Here is a 21,916-nt window from a genome sequence, read left to right on the forward strand (position 1 = left end):
ATTATATTCTTTTTATGCTCAATGCAGCAGTTTCATGTTCTTTTAATTTCCATTGATTTATTGTATAATTCAATTAAAAACTGAACAATAAGGGTTGTAGTACCAAAAAATAATAAATTTATCATCCAACCATAAATCATCCACATGTCATAAGGTTTTGCTGGATAAAATAGACTGTACATGTACCATCTGGTATGTAATACGTTGACAATTTTGTTCGAGAAAATGTTAGTTTTTAAATGGTAATTATACTTAACCGCCCATTCCCCACGTGGTTAAAAGTCAGATAACAACAAATCGTATGGTCAGCATTATTTATGAGACGGTAGGTTTATCATTCTTCTGGTTGATAATGGAAATCATAGAACTAAAGTTATTTATAGTAGACAATGATATGGCGAATGGCACACTTATGGTCTGCGATTATGCGGGGAAATCTAAAGCATCTGGTGAGTTAATCAGCTTAGGTTCCTCCTGTTGACCATGTTGAGCTCCTCAGGAACCATTTAATTAGACCCGCAACTTGGATTTCTAAAACAAAAGGAGACACTATTTGACCGGATGTCCAATTCCAAAGACAACATGAACCTACCTTTTGTTTATACTGTGGTGGTAATGCACGACGCTCTCTTGTATTTCATTCCTTATTTTCCCTGTAATGATGTAGGAAACTCTTGAGTATATATATATATTCTAATGTTAATTTTACAAAAACATACCTGATGATATTCACGAAAAACTGTCTGGTGGCTGCCAGTTTCACAATAGACTCCAGATGTCAGCAAAGAATGACGAGTTGTTACACACATCAACTTAATCCTATTCAGGTTATTGTGCAAATATTTTGAAATAATAAAGTTCGCAATGTGTGCGTGAGATATTCAACCATATACAACGATATGATAAGCACATGCTGCGAAAGCACCATGCGGGTGATGGTCAGAAAACAATTGTCTATGGTTTGGAATACCAAGAAGGAAATTAAATAATTATTTTCTAACATCATATTGTAACGTAATTATAATTACGACCCAGTGTTGTACAGTTTTTTATCGTAATGTTTACAAAGTAGTATACGATACTAGTGTAAGAGTACTGTACCACATTTGTTACCGATACACCATGTGTCATATTTATGGTTGGTACAATACCATGGTTGGTTTTGAATTATGCGGGTTATCTTTCGATTGGCATGCATCAATAAGAAGGTTCCTGCGTTTTAAATTCACAATTTCGACAAAAACTTATTGTGTGCGTTCTGAGATTTTCAGTGATGTATACTTTAAAGCGTAACGCATTGTAATGTTGTAATGCTCGCCTTCTTGAACAAACTAATTTCCTCGAAATTTCATCTAAATATCGCTTTTTCGTAAGGGAAACCAGTGAAACCGATGCTGAACAATATTAATTTCCTGAAGCCAATGGGGGAATTAGCAGCGGCATTGTTTTTAGCTCGGTTTTTAGTTCAGAAATCAGAAAAATGTCGCCAGAAGGGTCCAAAATGTGTAGGGGTCCAAATCAAGTTGGTTACCCTATTCTTTGATATATATGCCATGAAGACTGTTATAACATATTCAGAATATGTCATTTATTATACAGTAATACCCCGATTTTATCATCCCCCTGGTGAATTCTCGGGTGATAAAACAGGGTATGTGACAAAATTGAAAAAAAAATATTTCCATTTTTTTAATTCATTCTAAGAACGAAAAATTACAGATTTTTCTGCTAAAACTTTCGTTTAGCAGATTTAATTGATCGCAAATCGTATCGGATATTCCTTAACGCCATAACTGAGGATATCCTACTGCAAATGTATACGTATACGCTTAAATTGATATGAAACTATTTCCGTTGTCCTTGTACGATCAAAATATCGCAAGTCAGTCGAAAAGCCGCTTGGTGCGGGTTGGCTGAACCCCGACCAAATATGAATCATTTTATGCCATGGAAAGGCCAAATGCGTGAACCGAGGCGTGAACGGTACCCGGTTTTACTTGTCGAAATTGCTTACAAAATATTTTCCAGGTACTCAGAAGTCGTTCGTAATAAACTACAGACGGTGAAAGTTATTTCATGAAAATAATTGTTGTTTGTGGTATTATTTAGGAAAATAAAAAGTATGTGTCAAAATTTTTTGGGGTGACAAAATCGGGTCGAAAACGTGATGAAATCGGGGGTAGACAAAATCGGGGAGTGACAAAATGGGGTCAACACTGTAATAAATATCGTGTTAAAGTGGTAAATCCTTGGGTAAATCGCGTAATCTGAATAGGCTATCAATATGTTTACATTAATTAATTAATTAACTTTGTCAGTTTTGCATTATTTAAAAAATGTTGAGCTTCTTCTGTGCATAATATTTAAAGATCCGATTCACCGATTCTCACCGGTAATAATATCATTCGTGAGCCCCTAGGCTAATATCTTTTGTTTGAAGACTTCTTTTGACAGATTGCGAACAACGCGAAAATAAACTCACTTTCTGCCAGGGCTTTATAAATGTTTATATTTTCCTCTCGCATTACATTAGTTTTTTTCTCCGGTGAAATTTTGATATTAAACTTATCAAAAGTGGATTCCAGCAGTATTAAAATTGACTTTCGCTTATGGCAAACGCTGAATAATAGACTACTGCTTTCCGGTCGATGAAAGCTACCGCGTACCGATCAGTGTCACAGGATTCATTCGACCATAGTTCTTGGGGCTACGCAAGTGGCGTACGTGAGTTTTGTTGTCGGAAGCTGCAGTGATAGTGCAAATGCTAAACAACCAGATTTTTCCTAAATAAAATAAATACACATCGAATACCTACATCAAGGAGAGGACGCATTTTAACGCCGGTAACTGTGTGATTATTTCACAAGACGCGTTCATACGAACTGCATAGAAATAATGAAACATATTTGTTTTAGGGAGTCGCCCGGAAGAAGTATCGATTTTGTATTCAAGTGGACGAAAGCTGCAGTTACCAATTATAAATTACAAAGGTAAGTTATTGTATTGATAGTTATTTCAATTTTTTTTAGTATACGATATCCTGTTGGTTTCCACCTTATGTCAGGGCAAGGAAGCTGAATACTGTGCAATAGCTTTATCAAATCTTATAGAGGTTAACGAGATGCTCGGTTATCTGACTGAAACAATGAATTGTCGTTAAAAACCTTATATTATTATATGACTAAAGTCAGGTTTTGACAGATCTAGAATTTCGTCTGATAACTTTCGTCGACTGGTAGTATCTGTCCTGTACGGTTGCAAAGTAACAATCAAGTAAGGGCAATTATGTTCAATTCTGGACAGAGAACTCAACAATCTCTAGTAAGTCCGTTGCCAATATCTTGATTTTTAGATTGATGATTTTACTAAAGGCCTGATGTAGAGCTTTCTTTCTTCTAGAAGGGGACGTTTCAGGGATGCTAGAAGTCTGTTTTAACCTCAGAATAAAAAAATCAATACTTATCTAGTTTTGTAAAAAGAGATTCAAACGTCGATTTGACGAATCCGATAGCACTCCCACGTAAATCAATACTATCCACAGGTATTAGAAGCCTTACCTTGAAGTAAGCTGAGCAAGATCGCCATCCTATAAGTTCCGGCTCTTGTGGAACTCCAAATATCCTCTGCTGTTGTTGGTTCTATGGTAACTGATAATAAATTTGGCTGAAACTAATTTGTATCGTCGAACTCATTTCGATCATCTCTAATTGAAACTAAAACTAGAAGGCTTCTGGATTTTACTTAATCTAAACCGCAATATTATCTGGCTGGCAATACTATCTCAAGCCAACAATTTTTTTAAGTTTGCTCTTTGCTTCTATATATTTCCATCAGGGGGGTCTCGTGAACTTTTGGTACACCTGTTCCACCGTATGCTGCTTAAAATATGCATCAAGCTGATTGGTTTCAAAAGAAAGTGGTTCATTTAATCTAATATTACATTTTTTCAACTTCACCGAATATTAGATATAAAAAAAAATAAATTTAAAGGTATTATAAAACCACTAAAACAATAAACAGCCTAATGATCTCTTTTGTTCCAAAAATGTTTTGAATCGAGATGCATTTAAAATTTTAAACTCTCGTAAGTCGTTCGAAATCTAACTTGGTTCCTAACAGTTCTACCGTAATCTGAAAAAGTGGCCTAAGCGCCAAATTACAACATGCATGTTTTCCATTTTTCTGTTATAGAGCTTGATGAGTACTACTCGGTAACACCATTTTTGGGAAACGGCGTATACGTCACTTCTTCAGATTACGGCAGAGTTGGCGATTGCTGGATATGATGGAGATCTTTCATATCGGCTCTTTCCACCATTCGGAGTGCATAGAAAGGGTCTTCTACGAAGGGCCGAATCACAAAAGGTGGGTACTGTGAGATGTATAACGATCCATGCAATTATTTAGAGGATTCATACAAACATTGTAAGAATGGGGGAGAGGGTTAATGAAATGGTTAAATTTTGCGTTACGTAATTAGTGGATTTTTTTTAAGTAAAATTCCTTTGTTTACGCCACGCGAAACCTGATATATTTTTACCTCCAAAGTTTTTTGGTATTTAAAAAAACAATGTTTTTTTCGTGTGAAAGTTCACATTTCTAGGACCCCCTCTCCCTTTCAGAGTTATGTAATCTTTAAACATTCCATAATATACTTTCAATAAACACCAACAAAATGTTATTAGATCTTATTTGTGTTAATAAATACTTAAAACACATGACTGGAAAAGTGCGTACTCTTGCCCCACTCAATGCGCATTCTTGCCCCATCGGTGGTGTCTTGCAATAAGGGCTCTGCTAAAACGAATTTAATTAATTCCATTATTTTTTTTTCACTGGAAGGAACATAAAGGAAGAGTATACGAATCGTCGACATTGATTTGATATGCAGAAGCTTGTTGCATAAGGTCCCCGTGTTCGATTGAAAACTAAGTGCGTACTCTTGCCCCACTCTTACAGTCAAATTACAGCTGAAAATGTGTTTCTCCAACGAAAACACCACATCCTCATCACATAAAAAGCTTTTGCCAATCGTACGATCCATAATAAGAAACAACAGCAGCGTTCCTGGAAGTCAAATTTAAAGTTTTGCGCGGGGCTTTACTTGGCCGTTTGGCATAATGCTATTTGGCATTACGAGTTGAATAGCCAGGGGCCATTTGCAGGCCTGGTAGCGGGTCACTTTTTAGTGACTTGGTCACTTTTTTCGGGTCAGTCACTAAAAAGTCTCTTTTTTCGACCTCAAGTCACTAAAGTCACTTTTTCTCGGAAAAAGTTACTATTTTCAACTATTTTGAAACTATTGACTAGGTTCCGTTGAGAGCATCTTCGCGGAATAAAAAAAATGACGGATTTAGAAAAAAATACCTATCACTTAGTACTTTTTGGCTTAAAATCTGTTCGCAACTTCTTAGTGACTCCAAATTCGATACGAATATCGGTGTTCTTATTAGATTTACAACAGCGATTGATTCAAGGGGTTTTGTGTCACAGTTTATGATTGAGAATCTAAATATATTCACAAAGCTGCATTCACAGACCCTGCTTATTTTGAAACCTTTTTGAAAACTGTTAAACTCTACACCTTATCAATTGAACTGTTGAGTACTCAGATTCATCTTTCCAATAAAATTCTGATATTTTAATCTGAATCCTACACAATTCCAGATACATTTCCTGACGGGTTAGACATCCGAAACTGCATGAACTTTGGACATTCCATAATGAAAAATCGTTAATTTTTAAAGATTTCTATTATCTTGAGTTTGACTGACTCACCGGTTGTTGCTCAAACTTTTATTATTGTCATTATCAACGAGACTTTCGGCCCTTGGCCGACTCATTTCGTATCTCGAATTTCTTGTTTAGGATTTTTGAAATCCAAAAACAAAAAATAATCGAAATGATTCTTAGGCTTCAGATTTATAAACTTTCATTCATTCATTTATTTAGTTAACATCTAAACAGATAACACTGAATCAACAATTTTACGTTACAATACACGGTTCGAGGCCGCATCTCTCCATCCTCGGATACGCCCCACGCTCGCCAAGTCGTTCTGCACCTGGTCTGCCCATCTCGCTCGCTGCGCTCCACGCCGTCTCGTACCTGCCGGATCGGAAGCGAACACCATCTTTGCAGGGTTGCTGTCCGGCATTCTTGCAACATGTCCTGCCCATCGTACCCTTCCGGCTTTAGCTACCTTCTGGATACTGGGTTAGTTGGGCGAGCTCATGGTTCATTCTTCGCCGCCACACACCGTCTTCTTGCACAAGGCCAGAAATGGTCCTCAGCACCCGTCTGTCGAATACTCCGAGTGCTTGCAAGTCCTCCTCGAGCATTGTCCATGTTTCATGTACGTAGAGGACTACCGGTCTTATCAGCGCCTTGTACATGACACATTTGGTGCGGTGGCGAATCTTTTCGACCGCAGTTTCTTCTGGAGCCCGTAGTAGGCCCGACTTCCACAGATGATGCGCCTTCGTATTTCACGACTAACGTTGTTGTCAGCCGTTAGCAAGGATCCGAGGTAGACGAATTCCTCGACCACCTCGAAGGTATCCCCGTCTATCGTAACACTGCTTCCCAGGCGGGCCCTGTCGCGCTCGGTTCCGCCCACAAGCATGTACTTTGTCTTTGACGCATTCACCACCAGTCCAACTTTTGTTGCTTCACGTTTCAGGCGGGTGTACAGTTCTGCCACCTTTGCAAATGTTCGGCCGACAATGTCCATGTCATCCGCGAAGCAAATAAATTGACTGTATCTGTTGAAAATCGTACCCCGGCTGTTACACCCGGCTCTCCGCATGACACCTTCTAGCGCAATGTTGAACAACAGGCACGAAAATCCGTCACCTTGTCTTAGTCCCCGGCGCGATTCGAACGAACTGGAGTGTTCGCCCGAAATCTTCACACAGTTTTGCACACCATCCACCGTTGCTTTGATCAGTCTGGTAAGCTTCCCAGGAAGCTGTTCTCGTCCATAATTTTCCATAGCTCTACGCGGTCTATACTGTCGTATGCCGCCTTGAAATCAACGAACAGATGGTGCGTTGGGACCTGGTATTCACGGCATTTTGAAGGATTTGCCGTACAGTAAAGATCTGGTCCGTTGTCGAGCGGCCGTCAACGATGCCGGCTTGATAACTTCCCACGAACTCGTTCACTAATGGTGACAGACGACGGAAGATGATCTGGGATATCACTTGTAGGCGGCATTAAGGATGGTGATCGCTCGGTTCTCTCACTCCAGTTTGTCGCCTTTCTTGTAGATGGGGCATATAACCCTTCCTTCCACCTCCGGTAGCTGTTCGGTCTCAGATTCTGACTATAAGTTTGTGCAGGCAAGTGGCCAGCTTTCCGGGCCCATCTTGATGAGCTCAGCCCGATACCATCCTTACCAGCTGCTTTATTGGCCTTTAGCTGTTGAATGGCATCCTTAACTTCCCTCAAGGTGGGGCTGGTTGGCTTCCATCGTCCGCTGAACTGACGTAGTCATCTCCTCCGCAGCCTTGACTTTCACTGCCTGTACTCTCAGCGCCATTCAGATGTTCCTCAGTGCTGCTTCCACCTTTTCGATCACCACACGTTCGTCCGTCAAGATGCTCCCATCCTTATCCCGGCACATTCCGGCTCGCGGCACGAAGCCTTTGCGGGATGCGTTGAGCTTGATAGAACTTGCGTGTATCTTGGAGAACGGCACAGCTGTTCCATCTCCTCGCACCCGCTTCTTCCAGGCGGCGTTTCTTCTCATGAAAAGGCGGGTCTGTTGTCTCGCTTCCGTCTATAACGTTCCACGTTCTGCTGGGTACCTTGCTGCAGCGCGACCGCCCGCGCTGCGTCCTTCTCCTCCAGAATCTGTCTGCACTCTTCGTCGAACCAATCGTTCCGTCGACTTCGACCCATATACCCGACGTTGTTCTCCGCTGCGTCGTTAATGGCTGCTTTGACTGTATTCCAGCAGTCCTCAAGAGGGGCCCCATCGAGCTCACCCTCTTCTGGCAACGCTGCCTCGAGATGCTGCGCGTATGCAGTGGTGACATCAGGTTGCTTCAGTCGCTCTAGGTCGTACCGCGGCGGTCGTCGGTACCGACATTGTTGATGACGGATAGTTTTGGGCGCAGTTTAACCATCACCAGATAGTGGTCAGAGTCGATGTTAGCGCCACGATATGTCCTGACGTCGATAATGTCGGAGAAGTGCCGTCCATCAATCAGAACGTGGTCGATTTGTGATTCTGTCTGCAGTGGTGATCTCCAGGTGTACCGATACGGGAGGCTCTGTTGGAAGTAGGTGCTGCGAATGGCCATATTCTTGGAGGCGGCGAAATCAATTAGTCGTAGGCCGTTTTCGTTCGTCAGCCGGTGAGCGCTGAACTTTCCAATAGTCGGTCTAAACTCCTCCTCTTGGCCAACCTGAGCGTTCAAATCTCCTATGATGATTTTGACGTCGTGGCTTGGGCAGCGCTACGATGCCGAATCCACGGTCCTTGAGCACATCGGCGAGTATGCGTGTGCTCCCGATGAAGTTGAGAGATTTGCAGTTCCACGAACCGAGTTTCCAGTTTTTTATAAACTTTATGAGCCAAATTAAATCTATGTCGAAAAATTATTTAAATGAATTTCTATCATAAAAAAAGTGACTGGTGCTTTAACCAACTAAGCTAATGCGGTCGGGTCTGAGCTTGACGACCGACTGGCATATGCTTACACAACCTCACTTGATCAGTACAGTTGCTGATGAAGAATGTGTACAGCCGCCAGACATTCTAAATACTCACGCTCCTCTAATGTGAACGTGTACTATACACATGTGGTAGTGTTGGCTTGAGAAATGGATTGCGAGTGATTTGACTATGCGTCCAATTTGGGAATCTCGAGCTCGTTCAGTAGCCGTTAGGTTGCGAAGGCCGACGGAGGGCCTTCGTAGCTTAGTTGGTTAAAGCACCAGTCTAGCGTACTGTAGGGTCATGGGTTCGAGTCCCATCGAAGGGAAAGTGGTTACCTCCAATACATTTTTCAAATCAATATCTTCCACATAACGTTCATATTCACATATGAGTTTCCATAACATTGTAAATTAACGTCCAAGTCGGGTGGTTTAATCCCCGGAAATAGGCAATTAACTTTGATTGAAATAAAAAAAGTGCCATTTTCACACACAAGCAAAGATTTTCCGAATAGGTTCGAACCCATATTAAACATTATTGCACCATATTCTGCATGACTTGCCTTTTAATTCCATCACTTTGTAAACTTTGATCAGTGTCTCATACTTGACTCGACTTGAAAGACTAAAGACGTCATTACCGTCATTACTGTTGAGGTCGAAGTACGTATACTTGTAAAGATTGCAAAGTAATGGAATTAAATAATTCAGGACAAGTGAAGTCATTTCACTATATAAGAACACAACTTTCTTTTCATCGATTTTGTTGAATAATGTTTTGACAATTCATAATTTTTGTGGAATTTATTGCTCCTTCAAATAGAAATTTTCAACCAAAGATATTAGAGGGAGACATTATTTTTGAAAATTATTTGTATCAGGCAGTTTTTGTCACTGCAAATAAAATTAAAAGTATCTATTTGGTAACTATTTCTGCAGCTGGAAGTCACTATTTGGTCCCTTTTTTCACCAGTGTTGGTCACTAAAGTCACTATTTTGAGCTGCATTGACCGCTACCAGCCCTGCATTTGGCATAACGATCGTTTGGCATAATAAAGAAAAATAGTAATAATGATTTTAGGGCCATTTGGCATAACGACCATTTGGCATAAAAAGTAAAAGAACTATAAAAACTCTAGGAAGAAGCTCAATTTACATCTGCATTTTTGCCGTATTCTGGGCATATGCGTGTTTTAAGGAGTGATTTACTTTTTCGCCTAATTCCGGGTAAATTTTAATTTAAATAGATTTAAATGAAGAAATGATGTGCTAATTTGCCTTATTCCTGAAAAATGTGATCTTTTAAAGTTTTTTTTTTCAAATGCGTGCTTCGAATGGAGGAATGATGGTACTCATTAGAATTCTTCCAATCAAATCTGGAGTCTGCCTTCTCGTTATAAGAAGAAATCGAGTGCTTTAAAAAAAAGGATCATCTACTGTTTGCGCTCGCACAAACGAACGGCGTCATCGAGCTGCAGCGCGCGCAGATAGGAAACAATATTGCTTTGTAGCCATTTATCACATCATCGCTGCTTCGATAGACAGCTACGCGCGCAAATGCTACATCCATGGTTTGCGCGCCAAAAGAGCGCGCGCCCGAATTTATTTGTTAATTGTCTGTGCTGTTTTAATTGTTCTATTACCTATAAAAGGCAAATCTTGTCCGTACTTTTTATATAGTGTTTATCGTTACCCTCCGAGTATGCACGCTGCCTCTCGGTGGCAATAAATTAGATTCAAATTTAAAAATAAAAAAAGTGTCTCATGCGTCGTCGTCGATCCAACCATCTCCACGCAACGTAGGGCCCAATCTCTGGCCGCAACATCTACTTTTTTGCCTTATTCTGGGCAAATGCATACTTTTTAAGGAGTCATCTACTCTTTTTTCTTATTCCGGGCAATTGTGTACTTTAAAAGAAGGAGCCATCTACTCTTTTGCCTTATTCCGGGCAAATGATTTCTTTTAAAGAAGGAGTCATCTACTCTTTTGCATCATTCCGGGCAAATGCGTACTTTTAAAGGAGTCATCTACTCATTTGAATTCATCTCTTAGACTAGGTGTTCCGTGTTTCCTAACACTATCATCCTTATTTGCTATGTTACATTTTTAGTTATTGTTAATACATTTGAATTGCCTCTGGCAGTTAGGATTTTTCCTCTAGTTGAATTGAACCATGTAGGAATTACAATGTTTTCAACTTAAACTAAACTTAACCTAATTTATACTAAAGGTACAAGGAGTTGATCGTTACAATAGAAGATTGCAACGATTTTTGTCTAAAATTGGAATTTATTTTGTTGGACATTTGTTGCAATGTCTCAATTTAAGAAATTCTATGAAGTTCATTGGTACTCTACCACGGAGGCAACTTCAGAATCATTTTCAAAATTTTATTTTGAATCCTCTGGAGCGCCTTCTTTCTGGTATTGCAGCAACTAGTCCAAATTGGCACAGCATACAACATGGCTGGCCTAAAAATTTGTTTGTAAATCAAAAGTTTGTTCTTAAGACAAAGTTTTGATTTTCTGTTTATAAGTGGATGTCCACTTAATATATTTGTTACATTTGGCTTGAATGCCTTCAATGTGACTTTTAAAAGTTAATTTTTGATCCAGCAGAAGTCCTAAATATTTAGCTTCGCTAGACCAATTAATTGGAACCCCATTATGGGTCCCAGCATGCTGCCTTGGGGAACACCAGCTCTTACAGGTAATCTATCAGATTTAGAATTCTGATAGTTTACCTGCAGTGAGTGATCTGATCAATTATTTTCAATTATTTTGGATCATTTTAATAATGTACTGCGGAAAATTAAAATTCATAAATTTTACAATCAAACCTTCATGCCAAACACTGTCAAATGCTTTCTCTATATCAAAAAGAGCAACTCCAGTCGAATATCCTTCAGATTTGTTGAGCCGAATTAAGTTCGTAACTCTTAATAACTGATGAGTGGTTGAATGCCCATGGCGAAAACCAAATTGCTCATCAGCAAAAATAGAATTGTCATTAATATGAACCATCATTCTATTTAAAATAATCTTTTCAAACAGTTTGCTTATTGAAGAAAGCAAACTGATTGGGCGATAACTAGAAGCCTCAGCTAAATTTTTGTCCGGCTTCAAAATTGGAACAACTTTAGCGTTTTTCCATTTATTTGGGAAGTATGCCAATTGAAAACATTTGTTAAATAAATTAACCAAAAAGGATAAAGAGCTCTCAGGAAGTTTTTTGATAAGTATGTAGAAAATACCATCATCACCCGGGGCTTTCATATTTTTAAATTTTCTAGTAATAGATCTCACTTCATTCAAATTAGTTCCCAACGAAGGGTCAAACACGTTCTCTTGGTTGAGAATGTTTTCGAAGCTCCGTGTAACCTGATTCTCAATTGGACTCGTGAGACACAGACTAAAATTATGGGCACTCTCGAACTGCTGAGCAAGTTTTTGAGCCTTTTCGCCATTTGTTAATAAAATTTTATTTCCCTCTTTAAGCGCTGGAATTGGTTTTTGAGGTTTTTTAAGAATTTTCGTTAATTTCCAAAAGCGTTTCGAACTGGGATCCAACTTCGAGACATTATTCTCAAAGTTGGTATTTCTCAGAATAGCGAAACGTTTTTTAATTTCATTTTGCAAATCTCGCCAAATAACTTTCAACGCGGGATCGCGAGTTCTTTGGTATTGCCTTCGCCTCACATTTTTAAGACGGATCAGTAGCTGAAGATCGTCGTCACTAGTAATGGAGTTGAATTTAATTTCACATTTAGGAATTGCAATGCCTCTGGCATCGACAATTAAATTTGTCAAAGATAAGAGCGCATTGTCATTATCACTTTTGGTATCCAAAGGAATATCAACATCAAAATCCCTATCGATATAAATTTTTATATAAATCCCAATCAGCTCTATGATAATTGAAATTAGAGCTGATTGGATTATAAATGGCTTCTTGTGAGATTTCAAATGTCACAGGAAGGTTATCAGAGTCCACCAATTGGCCACACAGCTGACTTGCATCAGTTAAAACCAAATCAATTGTCGAAGGATTGGATTGGAAGTGGATGAAAAACAAGTTGGGCCATTGGGATATTGAATAGTATAATATCCCGCAGAACAATCTTCAAATAAAATTTTGCCGTTGGAATTGCTTTTCCAAATCCAAAATTTGTTTCAACAGAAACTCTCAAGGTTTCAAAAACTTTGGTTTCGAACTAAGAAAATAATTTATGTTTGATATGATACGTCTATTAATGACAATGGCGACCCCACCACAGGCGCTGTCAAGACGATCATTTCTGTAGATAAAATAATCTGATCTCTTTTAATGGATAGTCTTGGTTTTAAATATGTTTCAGTTATAATGGCAATATGCACATTATGAACTGTTAGGAAGTTGAATAATTCATCTTTCTTACGCTCTAGGGAGCGAGCATTCCGATTTAGAACTTTCACACAATTATTTGGATCCAAAACGGAGTACGATAACAATTTTTTGTGTGTACTTTATTCCAACCTGAACAGCTTCAGGAATGGTATTTGCTTCGAACATTGCATCAATCATGTGATGCAATTGTTCAGTTAAAAAATCAAAATCCGAAGAAGACATGCTACCTGAATCGGCAACATGACCGTTATTTTCCGTTGGGACATGGGTATAAACCTCATTTTCTTACCCGTCGAATCTGGGATCCGATTGGAATTTCCCGTCATCAATTTTGCACGGGAATTCAAAACTTTTTTGCGTGAGGGACATACCCAGAAATTGGATTTATGATTGCCCCCACAATTTGCGCACCTTTATTGGAATCTTCTCTCACAGGACATGCGTGAGAGGTTCCACCACAAATCATGCATTTAGCATCCATGTGACAATGTTTGGTTCCATGACCCCACTTTTGGCACTTACGGCACTGGGTGGGGTTTTGGAAATTTCCTTCAGGCCTGCAGAAATGTTCCCATGTAACACGGACATGGGACATGATACAGGCCTTTTCCAAACTTTTCATATTATTTAGTTCACTTTTGTTAAAGTGAACTAAATAAAATTCCTGAGAAATGCCCCTCTGGAAAGTACCACAATGAGATTACTTTTCATCTTAATTACTTGGACTGGCGCAAATCCAAGTAATTGAGAAATTTCGATTTTAATCTCATCCAGTGATTTATCATCACTGTGGAGACCTTTCAAGATGACTTTGAACAATCGCTCAGTTTTGTCGTCGTATGTGAAGAACTTATGGCGCTTCTCAGTTAAATACTGAAGAAGACGTTTACGATCGTCAAAGAATCCCGGCAAAACGCGGCATTCACCCTTCCTAGCAATCTGAAATGAAACCTTGATCCCCTGAAGGTTACTCAAGATTTCATTCCGAAAGCCAGAACACTCGGCAACAGATACCACAACGGCGGAATCCGTTGTTTCTTCGCATGAATCGAATCACCTGGGCTAGAGGTAGATTCGATTTTCTCAAATTCGTCATTAATCAAATCGAACTGATTGCTCAGTTCGATAGGAGAAGAAATAATGTCAACGTTAGAGTTAGAAGGAATATCTGAAGTCTCCAGCTTCTTTCTATTTTTTCCGCGCTTGGGCTGAACGGTCTTGAAACCTTGTTTCTTTGAAGGAAGTGGAGAATTCAGAGATTCCCCCTTCTTCCTCTTGTTTTTGTTAATACTCATTGCTGAGCGTGAAGATGTGACCTTCTAAGAGGTTTTTTCCCAGAACGGTGTCCCTGCAGGATTACCACCGGTTGTCGGAATTTTACTTCCGCAAACGGGTCCAACGTAAAACGAAAGCACGGGTCCTTGCAAAAATCGTAACGGGATCAGTGGGTACAAATAGCGCTAAGAAGCACTGTTAAAATTAAAATAGCTTCGTGTATTAAAATTTTCCTTCCACACAGAGAGAAAAGAACCGCACAGTACGATGCGGTCTGTCTGGGAATGTATTAATATATCAAAACAACTAACCAATAGAATCGAAGTCAACTTGTACTGGGTTCCCGGACATTGCGGAATTGAAGGCGATGAAATAGCTAACAGTCTAGCTAAACAAGGTTCTGAAGCAAAGTTACCAGACTGTGTTTGCTGCTATCATGTTATATGTTTTCCCCAGAAACTAGAACTAATATGCTGACCAATGCTGGCTGCAGATCGAAAATCCGTTAGGTATACGCAGAGATATGGCCATTTTCGTGAAAACGATACGGGAATGACCATACACCCTGAACAAATGTCAGTTCCGCAGAACTTCCGGAACCTGTTACAAATTGGCCAGAGAGTCTTACAGTTCTTAAAATGTATTTTTAATAAAGATCCTATATTCATCGGCTTGGGAAAACATGAATTTTGACACCCATATATGCATGGTTCCAGATGGTGCCAAAACCAGCCCGTCCTGGAAAGCCCTTGGAACTTGCTATAAGGGTTGCAGTGGACACTATCATTCTGGAAATGTTTCTGTAATCATCGTCTCGCAAAGCCATGAAGCCAGATACTCATATTTGCATTATTCCGATCTGTTATCATTTCATCATGTTCTCGGTGCCGTTTTTACGGAAATGGCCGTATCTCTGTGTAGTTTAGATTGATTCTCGTTCTACAGCCACCATTGGCCGGCATATTAGTTCTAGTTTCCGGAGAAAGCATAAAATTTTATGAAAGTTAACGTCACATAAAATGACAGGCAGTGGAAAAAATGCATCTTGAACATACCCTTGGAAAACCCGGAATATTTCCGGTGGCCAAGGACCAATCTCAGGTTTTGCAGAAGGACAGTATACTAGAATAGTGTCCGCTTCTAATGGTCCTGGTTTTATCAAAATCGGATTATTATACGCAAAGTTATGACGATTTGAATTTCGACTTATTTTTACCTATCTCAACCTTTTTGTCTAACCCCTGTACTGCCATCATACGCATATTTGTCCCCTGTTTGCTGGGATTTCCTATGTACATGGGACAGTTATGCGTATAACGGCAGTGTATGTGTTTATCATTTCAAAATGAATTTTGAAGTATAATACAAAGTAATCAAATAATCTGTTCAAAAAACATACTTGTTGGGGCATTACATTCTACAGCGTAGCTGAGTTTTGGTTCATATTATTATACACTTCTGCGATAGCGGACTTAACGTGAAATTTTACTTTCGCAACAAAATCTTCTTGGCTTAGTTGACAAAACTATTTTACCAAATAAACATCTGTCGACCGATTCTAAGAGTTGGTTTTTATCCTCGATGATTATTGTTCAATGAAAGTTGTTGCAAATAACGACAGCATACTTGAAACGTTTGTTGAAGCCAGGTGAACTTACCAGCAGTACTTATATTTTGACTTTTTCGATCTGAGATATTCAAACTGGATTATACCTGCATTGCCCGACGTGTCGACTCATTTGTTTGATCTTTTTTCAAGGAAAATGCTCATCAGGAAAAAGACTCAATAACGGCCCGAAACGTCGGACTGTGCAAATGTAAACCCATTTGAATATATCAAACTAACAAACTTAGAAAATAAGAACAATTCTCGCTTAACTTTTCATAAGGACCTAAGTAACATTTTTTCATGAATTAATTTGAGTACTGCAATCCAGAGTCTATTATATAGAGTTGCGCAAAGAGAATCTTCTTACTCTTATTCTGAATGAAGCTCCTGTTATTATGTTGAAAACTTTCATTTTGGTTCAACCCTTCAAGTGACTTCACGGGAGTGATCACTTCTAAAGCTTTTTAATTCGATAAGCAAAGTCACCTACAGAGTGCAAACACGTGAGTTTCTTGTTGGGGGGTGTATTGAAGTTTTTTGAAGCTGTTTCTAGAACAAAATGTATTATTTCAATTCATGAGTTTTAATTCGCCATAATAATCATCAGGCGATAACAATACTTCCGCCTTACCAACAAGCATTTGTTTACTTTGCTCGATAGGTAAACGGTTTGACAGTTCAATAGGTAGATTTGGCTTCACTCTTTGCGTAACTCTATATATAATAGACTCTGCTGCAATCAAAAGCTTTCATGTTGTTCTGTTGATTGCGCTATTCAAATTAATTCATGAAAAAAAAAAGTTACTTAGGTCCTTTTGAAAAGTTAAGCGTGAATTATCCCAGTCGAACTACAACCACTTACCAGCAGTATTGAATAGAAAATTGAGTAAATCTGAACTCTGAACTGTTTACCGTGTTTCCATTATTTCCAAGTAATTGAATTTTCCGGAAACCTTTTCTTCATCATCCCAACTAATCGCAATATGACAAAATCTTGATTTCGTTGAACATTTTTCTTAGTGTGAAGTACGTTAACATGACGCATTTTCAGGAATAAAATAATTTTCAATCGAATTTTGCCACAACTTGACTTATTTTGAAGAATGAAAGAATTCATATTAGGGTGCAATGTATGACAACATTATTTTTACCTAATAACGTTATATATTCCTAATAACGATATATAAAGCGCCAAAAATACCATCTAAGTATGTTGCCGTTAGCCTACATAGCATGTGTGAAGTGAGAATTTTTTTTAATCATGATTTCTTGGTTTATATGTTTGTTGGTTCTTGGTTTATATGTTTCTTGACCATCCTAATGATGTGAACTTGATATATATGTTGACATATATGCTCAGCCAGAGTACAACGAAAAACTGGACACGATGAAAGCTTTTCCTGGATGTGATGTTTGTCAATGGGCCACATGTAGTGTATATTCTGAAACCCATCGCGGGCCGCAGGAAAAGGCTTCGAGTCGGGCCGCAGTTTAGGGGTCCCTGATGTAAGACAAATTATTCTTGTCATATTGTGTTCGGGTTCGGATAAAGGTTTGTCGCTAGGTGCGTTTGTAACAAACTCTGTTGATGACAAAGAGTATATTGTTAGGCGTTGCCCGCATATTGATTCCCTGGTCATACCACAATATTCCTATAATTGGTGGTGTTAATGGCTCTCCAAAAAAAACATTCTCCTGCTGCATAAGCAATCTTCTACACAGCATATCACGAAACCTGCTCTTGATGCTCTTTTGACATTTGTTTAAAATTAGTATCCAGCCCATCGCACGCTGCCGTATAATATAAGAATACCCAAATTTAATGTTCCAAAATTGAATACCTTATTTCGGAAGAGTAATCGGAATCGCAGATTTGAAGCCATGAGCAGCTGGATTTGGTTTCAATACCTTCTGAGAAGTCCAAAGAAAGACGTATGGCTAATCCCAAGGCAAAACTTTGGGAAACTTTTTTTTTGAATGAAACATTTTGTATGATTTTTTTTCATCTGGTTTTATAAAAATGTTTGACTGCCTATTTTTCCTCATGTTACCCGCTCTTCTAAAATGCATGAAACAAGCTGAGTTACTGTAGCCGAAGATATTGACCAATGCATTGGTTTTTCAAAAACTGGAAACTGTTTTATTCTGATGCCTATATCTTGATAATCATACGGCTTACACTGTTAGATGACTTTACCCATTAATGGGTACTGTGTTATTGTTGATATTATTCCCACCGTGAAAAATTCACCCATTTTCTTGAAAGCGCCACTACCCATTTTAATGGGTGGTGGCGCTGAAAATAAATTCACAGTGAAATAATATCAACAATACCAATAATAAACAAAGTCTAACAAAGTATTAATTTCCTGAGTTTAATGGTCCAAAGCATTGGCTTTTAGTAGGTTAACTTGAATTACGAAACCGTGAAGTTAATTTTTTTTTCTGGAGCCTGTATTAGGCCCGATTTCCACAGATGATGCGCCTTCGTATTTTACGACTAACATTATTATCAGCCGTTAGCAAGGATCCAAGGTAGACGAATTCGTCGACCATCTCGAAGGTATTCCGGTCTGCTTCCCATAACACTGCTTCCCAGGCGGGCCTTGTCGCGGTTCCGCCCACAAGCACGTACTTTGTCTTCGATGCATCCACAGTTCTGCCACCCTTGCAAACGTTCGGCCGACAATGTTCATGTCATCCGCAAAACAAATAAATTGACTGGATCTGTTGAAAATCGTACCCCGGGTCTCCGCATGAACCTTCTAGCGCAATGTTGAACAACATGTACGAAAGTCCATCACCATGGCTTAGTCTCTGGCGCGATTCGAACGAACTTAAATGTTCGCCCGAAATCTTCACACAGTTTTACACACCATCTATCGTTGCTTTGATCAGTTTGATTTGCCGCACAGTAATGATCTGGTCCGTTGTTAAGTGGCCGTCAACAAAGCTGGCTTGATAATTTCTCACGAATTCATTCACTTTTGGTGAGAGACGACGGAAGATGATCTGAGGTATCACTTTGTAGGTGGCCTTAAGAATGGATATCGCTCGAAAGAGATGAGATATGATCAGAGTCTCTCGCTGGCACTCGGACGATGGTCAGCCACCCTTAATCTGGGTAACAGAAGCTGTTATTAGCCGCATCTCAGTGGTGGACAGTCGCTTGATTAGATTTGCACCTCGGAGAGCAGCGAACGGTCCCTGTCAGCATACGATCAAAGTTCCCACCGGGGAAGGTACCGTTTTTCACTAAGGTTGCTTATACCCCGGCGGGCACCACGAGCAGGTATGGATAGAATTTGCTAGGCAAGATTCTGAGCACCACTCACTGGGGTCTATTTAGTTCCTTCGGGTACACGAAGTACAAATTGTAAGCATTTTCCAGCATTTACCATGGACTTAAATATCAACGAACTTAATAACAAATGATTGAACAAAAAATATAATTTTATAATTTTTTCAAATTGTAAACGTAACACTGACAAAGCTTTCTAACTTTCTACTATGTTCAGAGCTCCGCCAGTAAAACCTTGTTCACCAATTGAATAGTTTGGAATTCAGAAATTCCGTTTTGGGCTATATCGATCACTACATTTTACTAATGTTATTGAGGATATTTTTCGATATTTGCTTTAAATAAAGCTAAACAGATAGAAAAAACATGTCAGAAGCTGCTTTCTAGGGAAATGCATGTCAAAGATTTTAATCTGACTCATTAACTTTCTGCTAGTTCTGATAAAACATTTTCAAATTATTTTAACAATATCTGAAGTTGTCAAATGTCAATGGATGGTTAGTGGCATAACATCTCTAGCTCGTGCCAATTCTTACCTTGGTATTTCTCTGATATCATTGAAACAACCACCAACAGTTGATTGAAATAGAAATTTTATTCATCATCTTTCCTCCATCGTATATACAGAGTGAATGTTCATTGCAGTTGACGAAACAGCGTAAATATTGTTGGAAAAATATATAAGGATAAAAGAGCGATAGATAACGATATTGTAGCAAAGAATCGTCTCAATTAGTTGTTTGTTTGTTTGCTGCCTGCTTTTTTTTGTTGTCTTTCACTTGTATAGTTTTCATTCTATAATATGCAATTCATTTGTTTGCAGTGGATTTTCCCTAGTTTTTCTTACTTTCCTCCTCCTGCTCGTTAGTCATTATTTCCGGATGCATAAAACTATTTATGGGTTCCTTCTGCAGGGATGGTGCAGATGATCTGAGCGAACTTTAATGATGAAAGGGTTTTATATTTCTTTATTTTCAGCACAAAGAAATGGCAGTTGGATCACTGTAGGAAGGAGATACTGCCCCTTGGCTCGTGTACGCACAGTTTTGCTACAGTGTTACATTTAAGGTGAGTCTTACAATTGGCTTATTTTTATTATTTATTTCAATTTTGCTCCAACTCGAATTGTACGGTAATATTCAATCGCCGTTATCTATTATCAGAGAGTCTTACTGTATTCTACCATTTCTAGAGAAGTACCTTGTGCTTGTCAATCTAAACTTTCAATCCGGTGCATAATTGGTGTACTGTTTGCTTCAATCTCGTATATGCCGTACTGACTTTCTGTGACATGATTCAACTGCAGTTTCGCCAAATTTAACAATATTTAGACACGTTCAGCCCTACCAGAGGGTGCAACTTTATTTTATCGATATTATTAGCTAACATTATGTACACTCTCTACAACGGACGTCGTCCGTTCACTACTTCTAGCACAAAGGTCACCCACGCATCTGTTAGCGACATATTTTCGATAATACTTCTTCATATAGGAATATCGAAAGCTAAACACGTTCACGATCTGCTACGGTCTTAAATTTAATTTCTATGTAGATATTATTTTCTAGATAGTGTCCTAAATTTCTGCAAACCTCTACGCGACCACTTCTTGTGGGAGTGAACCCGATGGTATCGTGCCTACCTCAATTCAATGTTAGTAGTAGTGTTCATTAAACCTATCTTAAGGCCGGTCACCAATGCTGTTGGGTTTTGTATGGCGTGTTTGGAAATCAAACTAGAACTGAAACTAGCAGTTCGCAACGCAGAGTTGCAGTTTTATTTTTCGAGCACTTTTGAAACTGATTTTGCAACTTCTCGACTGGTTTGTTGCAAATAAAACCTGATTTGAAACTTGAATTTAAACTGAGTTTCAAATTTATTTAATTGTGTTTGTTTGTTTGAGATGATGGACAAACTCATTGTTGTTCGTATGCGAGGTAAAAACTACCGCGAAAAATGTTAGTTTGTTTTATGAAAAAATAAAACCAAGTTGCATTTCGTTTACAACTCTGCGTTGCGGGCACCAAGTTGTAGTTCTATTTTGACAGTTATAAATTTTATAACATCAAGCAGTACCAAACTGAAACTGCAACTTCAGCATTGGGACCGGCCTAATAAAGCTATGATCCCAAATTCAGCTGATAACGGTACCTTACTGCTAAGCTACGTCACCATTGCTCGATTTCGTCCGAGTTTCCAAAATCTGGGGAAAGTTTCGTTTCAACTGGGGGGTACACATCCGATCGGTTTAGAGCAATGGCGAAACTTAAAAGACTGGTCCCTTGATCAGACATGTTGAAAAATGGTGGTGAAGGGTGGATTTTGTTTTTGCGTCAATTCAGTGCATTGACGATCTAAATTTTAGTTGGGCTATGTAAATAAAAAACGAAGGCAACACGTTATTCAAACATAAGAAAGGTGTTAGACGCATATTAGTTCACACACATTTGCGCTGAGAATCTTGGATTCTACCTTTGTTCGCATGATTAGTATTATTGTAAGGTGGTTTATAGATTGATTGGGTTTGTTATACTTTGGCTCGTAGCTTTTTTTACAAGCAATGTGTTACTTTAAACAAAGTCTTCCCCTCAAAAATGATGTCTAGTTCCACAGTTAATTGTGAGCTAGTTCTTATTTTGTTTGCTTATTAAATCAAGATACTGGTTAAGCCTTGATG

The 21,916-nt window shown here is 38.8% G+C and overlaps 1 protein-coding gene and 1 long non-coding RNA gene across 5 annotated transcripts in view; one reads left to right on the forward strand and one right to left on the reverse strand.

The window, feature by feature from the left end:
• Positions 1-450: 450 nt before the first annotated feature.
• LOC134217347 (uncharacterized) lies at positions 451-794 on the reverse strand. The gene is made up of 3 exons (XR_009981006.1): positions 720-794; positions 593-653; positions 451-531 (listed from the first exon to the last, which is right to left on the reverse strand). It is a non-coding gene; the product is annotated as an uncharacterized LOC134217347 (long non-coding RNA).
• A 1,659-nt stretch (positions 795-2,453) lies between these two features.
• LOC134212586 (mesoderm induction early response protein 1) overlaps positions 2,454-21,916 on the forward strand; it is a 41,881-nt gene continuing 22,418 nt past the window's right edge. For 2 of the 4 annotated variants that reach the window (XM_062690578.1, XM_062690579.1), the window contains exons 1-3: positions 2,459-2,843; positions 2,916-2,990; positions 20,218-20,307. The gene's annotated coding sequence lies outside the window, so the exon portion shown is untranslated. Of the gene's footprint in view, positions 2,852-2,915; positions 2,991-20,217; positions 20,308-21,916 lie in introns of all 4 variants that reach the window. The other 2 variants (XM_062690577.1, XM_062690576.1) reach the window with 2 other exon arrangements.

This window comes from Armigeres subalbatus, chromosome 2 (assembly GCF_024139115.2).
Source record: "Armigeres subalbatus isolate Guangzhou_Male chromosome 2, GZ_Asu_2, whole genome shotgun sequence".
In the NCBI taxonomy this organism is placed as follows: Eukaryota; Metazoa; Arthropoda; class Insecta; order Diptera; family Culicidae; genus Armigeres; species Armigeres subalbatus.